This window comes from Ictidomys tridecemlineatus, unplaced genomic scaffold, assembly GCF_052094955.1.
Source record: "Ictidomys tridecemlineatus isolate mIctTri1 unplaced genomic scaffold, mIctTri1.hap1 Scaffold_261, whole genome shotgun sequence".
NCBI lineage: Eukaryota > Metazoa > Chordata > Mammalia > Rodentia > Sciuridae > Ictidomys > Ictidomys tridecemlineatus.
This window is the reverse complement of record NW_027522274.1, coordinates 196,341-205,212: the sequence shown is the minus strand read 5'-3', so window position 1 is coordinate 205,212 and position 8,872 is coordinate 196,341. Positions and strand designations below refer to the sequence as shown.

The 8,872-nt window shown below is 46.7% G+C and overlaps 1 long non-coding RNA gene across 1 annotated transcript in view; it reads left to right on the top strand.

Annotated features, from left to right (window-relative positions):
* Nucleotides 1-5,026: 5,026 nt before the first annotated feature.
* LOC144373154 (uncharacterized) overlaps nt 5,027-8,872 on the top strand; it is a 62,954-nt gene continuing 59,108 nt past the window's right edge. The window contains exons 1-2 of the long non-coding RNA XR_013432904.1: nt 5,027-5,771; nt 6,119-6,257. This is a non-coding gene — a long non-coding RNA (uncharacterized LOC144373154). The remainder of the gene's footprint in view (nt 5,772-6,118; nt 6,258-8,872) is intronic.

Below are 8,872 nucleotides of genomic sequence, written 5' to 3'. Positions count from 1 at the left end.
GGAGAAGTCACTTGGCAAGACCTGTGAAGGACAGGTGGAAGGCCAGTGGTGTTAGGGACATGGGCCGGATAGGATGCCTGTGGAGTTAAGAATCTAGGGGCCCATAGAGTAGGGTAATAAAAGTTGAAAAGGGACAGGTGGGAGGACAGTGTGGTGGAGGGAGGTTTCCCTTGGTTGTACTGGACTAACTGTCCAGTCCAGGGAGGGAGAGCCATGAGCGGTGCTACCTGGGGCGGGAGGGAAGGAGGGAGCAGTGGGGTCCAAAGCAGGGCCAGGGAGGAGCTCTTCCGTGGCTTCCCTTCTTAGCCTGTGCACAGCATCCTAGTGGCTGTACCCGCTGGGGCCCTCCTGGTCCCGCTCATCCTGCAATTGTTCATCAAGGCAGTGGCAGTGAGCACTGCCAGGCGACCCTATGAGGAGAAGGTAAGTGGTGAGTGCGTGTGCCCTTGGCTGTGTGGAGGCATCTTGCACCTCTTCAATTAGACACTTTGTGCACTTTATCCACTGCCCTTGGCCCTGATGGTACCTCATGAGTCCTTCCAGACCCACCTCTGAAGATGTAGCTCAGATATTTCTATACCCTGGAGCTTGGGTCCATTCTGCCTCCTCAGTGCATTGCATTGAAAGCCTACTGTGTGCTGGGTGTGCTAGGTGGCGGTTATTTGAGGGATGGGTGTAGGGGTGAGTAAGTACATCATGCACTTGTATTGGTAAGCAACCTGCCATCAGAATAACACCCGGAGACACCAGGGACACTCTGAGCAAGGGGTCAGTCCTGAGTGATGTAGCCGACTGGAAGAGACTGGGAGTTTGGCGAAGCCCACGCTGTAGAGGAGAACATGCCACTATCTGTGTCCTAGGTGTGCTTTTGGAGAGGCATACACGAGGGCATTGACTGTGCGAGGTACAATTTTGAAAAAAGGCACAGAAATCTGAAAGTAGGGTGTTAACAGAATGACGAAGAAGTGGATCCTAGTTCAAGCATAAGGTGACATGGGCAATGAGGTTGACCCCATGGGAGTCAAGATTAGAAAGGCCCAGAAAGCCAAGCATGGAATTTTGTTTGGAAGAACTGGAAACCTGGGAGCCATGAAAAATTCTGTGAAAATGTCATTCATTGAGGGGTAATTAGAAACAGTAAATTCACCCTTTTTCATCTATAGTTAGGGATTTTGACAGATGACATTGTGTACTCTCCATCAAGATCAAGGTTAACCAGTTTCACTATCCCAGAAAATCCTTTCATTTCTTGTTGTCATTTTCTCTCCCTGAGTCCTTGTGGTTTTTCTCTTTCCGGAATCATGCATCAATGGTGCTTTGGGCTTTCTAGTCTGGCTTCATTCACTGAGCAGGATGCATTTGAGATTCATCTATGTAGTTGCTCACATCAGTAGTTTATTGTCTTTTGTTTCTTTGTAGTATTGTATTTCCCTACAGACTATTTGTACATTCACCAATTGAAGGATTTTTACTTTGCATCTAGGTTTCGGCAGAATTTTTGTTTTGTTTTTGTACCAGGGATTGAACCCAGAGGTGATTAACCACTGAGCGACAATCCCAGCCTCACCCACCCCCACCCCCAGCACCTTTATGTTTTCTTTTTGAAAAATTTTTAAAATTTTGAGAAAGGGTCTTACTAAGTTGCTTAAGGCCTTCCTAAGTTACTGAGGCTTTGAACTTGTCACCCACTTGCCTTAGCCTCCCAAGCCATTAAAGTCATGGGGAACTGTGCCCAGCCAGTTTCAGGCAGTTATAAATAAAGCTGCTACAACAACCATTGATGCATAGACATGTGGACATAAGTTTTCATTTCTGTTGGGTAAATTGTTAAGGGTGGCATTGCTGAGTCATAAGATAAACATATGGGATGCGTTAGAAAACAACTCTACTGTTTCTATTTTGTACCAGCAATGAATGAGAATTCCAGTTGCTTCACATCCTCACTAGCATTTGACACTGTCATTGGTCACTATTCTTTTTTGTTTTCAAATTTTAGCCTGTCTAATAAATGAGTAGTGGTGTATCACTAGGGCTCCACTCTGTATTTTCCTAATGACTAATGATGTTGAGCATATTTTCGTGTCTTATAAGCCATGGGTATATTGATGGTGAAGTGTTTGCTCCAAACTTTTCCCCATTTTTAAAAAAAACTGTGTTATTTTTTATTGAGTTTTAGGAGTTCTGTATACTGGATTCAGATCTATGTGTTGCAAATCTTTTCTTGCAATTCATGGCTTGATATTTCATTTTCTTCATCACATCTTCCAAAGAGCAGGAGTCCTTAGTGTTGATGTTTTTCCAGCACTGAAGATCGAACCAGGGGTGCTCAACCACTGAGCTTCTTCCCCAGCATTTGTTGTTGTTCACTCTGAATGGAACTTCATGTCCTGTGGAGCAGTTTCATTGCTTTCTTCCCCATCTATCTTTATTGCTTTTTCTTTGAGCATCCACTAGGAATCATAGGAGTGGGCATCTTTACTCTGGGATTCCTTTAGTGTGGCAATCACTTGACTAAAGGCTCTTTCAGGAAGATTGGTGGGCAGCATCAGTGGGAGAGGGGAAGCTGCAGAACCAGATAGCAGAACAGACAGAGGAGCCTGTCTGCTCATCACCTCTCATCCTTTTAGTCACCACCCCACCACTGCCATATTTGGTTCCCTCTCAGCTGTGACTCCTGTGCTTGGCCCTTATTCCTCAGCCCTGTGGTCTGCCTGTCTTCTCCTCTCTCCAGCTTCTAGTATCATCATTGAGTTTGCCTGGCAGCCTGTTCCCTTCCTCTATCCTGTAGTTTTTCCATCCCTAGGTCAGGCCATAGTCCATTGCTCTTCCTCCTCTGCTCAGAGTGAGGCCTTCCAAGTCCAGGATCCCCAAGTCTCAAGGGACCTAAATGTGGTTTGCATTCTAAGATTCACCAGACAGCGCTCCTTTCTATTAATGGCAGCACTAATTTCAGGCACTGATCCCATGTTCCAACTTTCACTCCCACCATTCTCCATTCCCTGTCTGCAACTCCTTCTAGACTCACTTGCTTGGTGGTTGGTGGCAAAGACTCTGGTGAAGACCACATAAGTTCAAATCACAGCTCTAGAACTGAGCAGCAGGGAGACCTGGGGTATGCTACTCAGCCCCTGGTCACTCAATTTCCCTATCTGTAAAACAGGGAATTGTGGGTTAATTCATGTAAACCTCATAGAACAGTGGCTGGTACCAGAGAGTGCCATGTGTGCTGCTGTTACATCACTACCATTCCTTCCCATGGTCATCTTCACATGTTTGTGCTCAGCTTAAATGTCACACAAGTCCCAGCCTTATCATCCCAGGCCTCCACTCCACCTGTTGTACCTTCTGGGCCTTATTTCCTGAAAGAGTTGACCTTGTTCACTAGCTCCCCCTTCACTTCCTGGCCCAAGTCAGCCCAGCCCCTGCTGTCAGGATGATGCTCTCATTAATGGCCAAATTCAGCAGACATCTTCAGACTACTCTTTCTGGTCTAGACACAGCCTCTGAAACCAGAAGTCGCTGTCTCAGCACTTAATTCTCTGGGCTTCTCTTCTGCATGTACCTGGGTGGTGTGAGCTGGGTTGCCTACATGGTTCCCATGATACTCTCTCTCTGCTCTTCCCTTTCCACTCCCCTTGGTGCACAGGGGCTCAGGTTGCAGCAGCTGCCCTCACCCACTGAAAGTAGGTTGGCCATGCTGTTTGCAGGGTGCTTTCCATCCCCAGTGCAGTGACGGGGCTTTGTTTCTTTGCTACTCTGTATTAAACCCAGGGGCACTTTACCACTGAGCTACATTCCCAGTCCCTGCTACTTTTTATTATGAATCAGGATCTCACTAAGTTGCTGAGGCTGGTCTCAAACCTGCCTTAGTTTCCCAAGTCACTGGGATTACAGGTGTGTGCCACCATGCCTGATTGAACAGAAGTATTTTTGATGCCCTGAAATATTTCTGATGGGGGTGCATCTCAGTGGTAGAGTGTGTGCTTAGCTTGTGCAAGGCCCTGAATTCTTCAATCCCCAGCACACAGAGAAAAGACAACTGAATCAATGAGTGAACCATCAATCAGAAGAACCAAAATTTGGGGATAGAAGGAAAGAGGAAAGGAACTGAGAGAAGCCTGGTGCCCTGACCCCCCAGGATAAGGGGAAGAAGGATAGGCAGCAGGAAGTTGGGCAGAAAATGGGGCAAGAAGAAGATGCCGCTGGATTTTGGTCCTGTGGAGTGTGAGGGTGTTTGAGACACAGAATTGGAGCAGAAGCCCCAAGAGTGGAGCCAGTGAGAGAGGCTGGTCTGGGTGCCTCAGAGCTGTTGGATTCCAGTTGTGTGTTATAGGGTTGCATGTGGGGGGAGGATGGTATTCACATTTACTGCTCAGTTCTTAGAAATTTACTATCATTCCTTAAACATTTTCTATACTTTATGTACAATCAATATTTTCTACACATGATATATATCTAATCAAATATTCTTTCTCAAAGTTTAAAGATTCTGTAATTTTTTAATGCTCTGCTATTAATTAATTTATTTCTTCTGGTACTAGGGATTGAACCCACAGGTGCTTTACCACCAAAGCTGCATCCCTAATCCTTGCTCTATTTTGTTTTGAGATAGGGTGTCACTAAATTGTTGAGGGCCTTGCTAAGTTGTTGAGACTGGCCTTGAACTTGGGATCCTCCAGCCTCAAAATCCCAATTTTCTGGGGTTACAGGTGGGTGCCACTGTACCTGGTGGTATACTCATTTCTTAAGTACTGTGAACACCTTAAAGGAGGCAGAACCTCATAGAGGACATTGATTTGAGTTGCTTTTTGGACATATTCCAGAGCTGTTCTGATGTGGAATCATCTTTCCTTGGGGGGAGAAGAGTGTTGAAGATGAAAGTCTTCTTGTGTAGGCCATTGGAGACTTGGGGTGGATAGAGGTGCTGCTGGGCCACTTTCCATTATAACAGAGTATTTGCTACTTAAAGCTCATGAAGTTGGGGTGAAACTCAACCTGGTCTGGAAGGAGGAGTGGTTGAGACTGATGGATGGACTCAGGGGAAAGAGAAAGTAGATTAAGGGAGAGGAGAAGCCAGTCAGAGTCCTGGGAAGGACATGACCTTTGAGCTTGACCTTTCCTGCTTTGTGTACTGAAGGTCTTCGGCTCAGATTTTCTTGGAAAATCTGATTTTTGACTAGGGAAATATGTCTGGGCATCCCCTGCTGCCACTGGTCTCCCAGATAGTGAAACTCAATGAAGGTAGATTTTTAGAAAAATCGAGAGGTAAGAGAGTCAAGTGGGAGTGGGGTGGTGACACGATCTTTGGATCAGTTGAGCAGAACAGCACGAGACAGACCTTAAAAGGTACCTGGAAGGATGAGGTGAGAGGACAGGTGAGGCCAATGGAGACAGAGCAAGGATCCTGCAAAGGGAAGCGCTAGGGAATGAGGAGCCCTGAGAAGGCAGGAGAGGTGGGTGCTGGGTCAGCACTGTCTGGGGACAGCTGCTCACAAGTGGGTCGAGGGAGGTCACACTTCCTGGGAGCCTGGGAAGGCAGGAGGCCCTGGGTCACTCTTGGGCACCCCTGTACCTAGAACCTGGCCACAGGCCCAGGTTGAGCCCTGGATTGACTGACCAACTTAGCCAGGGTCCCTGGGAGATGGCCGTGCCCAGTCCTGCTGATTCTGAGCTCCTCTTCCCCTCCTCATCTCCCTCTAGTATGACAAGGCATTCAATTTGGGCTGCCCAAGAAATTGTTACATCGCACTCTGTGCACCCTTGGGACCTAAGTAAATTGGTAAACCAAGGGCTCAAGTGGTGGACCCTGGGGCTGGTGGTGGGCGGGTGAAGCTGGATCTATTTCCCTGGTCCCTGACCCCAGCTCCCAGCCTTAACACTCCTGTTCCTTTCTTTTGGGGTTTTCCCCAGGGAACTCTGGAAATTTCTGGGAATTTCACTCTTCCTTGGTGTTGTAGGTTCTTGCCCCAAGAAATGTGCTCGAGGGGAATGGCAGCCTAGATAAGGCTCCTGGATGAGAGCCCTGGGCTCTGTGCTTTCCCAGCTGAGGGTGAGAGTGTTCAGGGAGACCAGGCCAAGGTGGGTGGTGACTCCTTGCATTTGGCCTGTTGCTTCCCAGGTACATGTCCGAGGCGGTCTGCATTCAGGTGGACCAGGGGACCAACTGGGAGCCAAAAGAACACCTTAAAGACCTCCTTTGGCCCAGGTGCGCCACTCAGGTCCCCCCAAGGAGTGGCAAGGCTGCACCTGTACAGAAGGTAAGGAGTATCGGGTGTGCTTTGAACCATGAGTGTCTGTGGTTGCACATGTGTTGGGAGAAGCCCCGGATGTATGGCTAGCCCTAAAGCTGAAGCACTTGGAGCATAAGGAGTGGGATTATGGACCTGGAGGGTGCAGGGTCCAGGTCACAGGGCTTCAGAGCACACCCAGGTGTCCCTGGATAGAGAAAGAGAAAAGACTAAAACACACTTTCTGGTTGGCTTTGTGCCAGTCCTTACTTTTTTGGTCCCCAGTTTCCTCATCTATTAATGAGGACTGAGACTAGTCCAGTAGTTTATGTTTTAAAGAAAATTCTGTTTCTTTTATATGTGTGTGTGTATGTGTGTTGTTTGTGTGTATGTGTGTATGTATGTACATGTATAAATAACAGTTGTAGATGGACACATATATTTATTTTATTTGTTTATTTTTATGTGGTGCCATGGATTGAACCTAGTTCCTCATGCATGCTAGGCAAGCACTCTACCCCAGAGCCACAACCCCAGCACTCCAGATTCTTTATTTATGGAAATTTTTGACATACAATGTGAAACATTTGTGTGGAGCATTAGGTGTACAGTGGGGTGGGTAACCCACAGTGCCCCCCATGGTCCCTTGCTGTGATGTGGTGCCAGCTCTCTCCCTTGTCCTGCCTCTAGGCATCCAGGGACTTGACTGTGAGCTGTGGGGTGGAGGATAGGGAGATCCCTCATGTACTGACTCTGATTTTAGCTTTTCATCAGCCCGGTGGTGCATTGGGAGGCTTCCAAGGGAGGATTGGCCTTTTATTCTCCCTTCACACCCAGCAATGCCAGGACAAGCAGCAGAAGTTCATCCCCTGACCCCCATGTGGGGGTCTCTTGTTCCTGTGTCCTCACTCCCCTGTTGAGAGTGCCAAGACCCCCATGTCTGTTATATACACATATTTTGTGCTGCTTCCTATGGCAGCTGTGCCTATGTGTCCTAGGTTCAGGGAAGTGTGGGTGGAGGCTCTGAGGGGCTGGGACAGAGCCCTGCTGGAAGGGGAAGATCCTTGCTCTCTGGAGACTCAAGCTCATGAGCCAACACTGCCTGACTCTTTCCCTTGGGCAAGACATTCAGCATGTCTCTCATCCTTAAATAAGGCAACAGTAATAATCACAGTGACTGACCTGGCTGGCTTCCTGGCAAGGGCTGCAGATGGACAATACCCACCAGCATGGGTAATACCAAGTGCACCAGAAAGGATTCCATATAATAGGAAGGGAACTTGTTTATTATGAGTCCTAATAGGGTAGTAGATTACTCAGAAATTACAAAGTTTCAGTTAAACATGAGTAAGTTTTGGAGATATAATGGTCAATAAGGTTGTTCCAGTTAATTTACTGCACACTTGAAAAGTGATAATACAGTTGGGTACAGGGGTGCCCATCTATAAGCTCAGCTACTCAAGAAACTGAGGCAGGAGGATCACAAGTCAAGGATCAGTAACTTAAAGAGAATTATTTTCTCTATCAAAAAAAGTTTGGGGGATGTATGTCAATGGTAACACACCCCTGAATTCAATCCTAAAATGTGGAAAAGGAAAGAAAAATTGACCATCAGTTTTGTGGGTTTTCTGTTTGTTTGAGGTGGAGTTCCCCATATGTTGGCCAGGCCAGTCTTGAACTTCTGAAGTCAAGCAAACCTCCTATGTCAGTGTGCTGAGTCCTGGAAGGCAGGTGTGCACCACTGGACTGGCTAGAAAAGGGATTGTAAACTGGATTTGGTGGCACATGACTAATTCCAGCAACTCAGGAACTGAGGCACCTTTAGGCCAGCCTCTACAATTAGCAAGACTGTATCTCAAAATAAGAAGAGCTAGGGAAAAAGCCAAGTGGTAGGTTGTCCTTAGGCTCAACCCCCCAGTGCTGGGGGAAAATGTGTGTATACACACATACACACACACACACACACACACATACACTCTCTGTCTCTCTCTCTCACACACACACACACACATAGATATAAAGATATATATATATATATTTCATTATATAGGAGGATTAGGAGATTTTAGATTTCTGCTTTGGGGCTAGTATGAATAAGCATGAAAACTCATGTCCTTGAGCATTCTAGGCAAGAGCTCTACCATTGAGCCACACCAGAGACCTTACATTTAAATTTGGGTTATTTTCTCACTGTTAGTTATTAGAGTACCCCACTTTAATCTCTTTTTTTTTCATTTTTTTTGGGCGTGAGGGGGCTTCCTCTGATGCTCAGACTGGTCTCAAATTTGTGGGCTGCAGTGACTCTCCTGCTCCTGATTTCTGAGCAGGGGGGATTACAAGTGCATGCCACCACACTTGGCTGTACAATCTCATATTGATAAGACATTTTACATGTGATAGGAATCCCAGAATAAAAAAGAGCAATTTAAGATGACTGGGCATAGTGACGTCTGCCTATCATCCCAGTAGCTCAGGAGGCTGAGGCAGAAGGATCATAAGTTTGAGACCAGCCTGGGCAGTTTTAGCAAGACCCTATCTCAAAGTAAAAAGGGCTGGGAATGTAGCTCAGTAGTATAATGCTCCTGGCTTCAATACCTAGTGCTTCCAAAAAACAATTTAAAGAATAAAAACATTAGGGCTAGGGA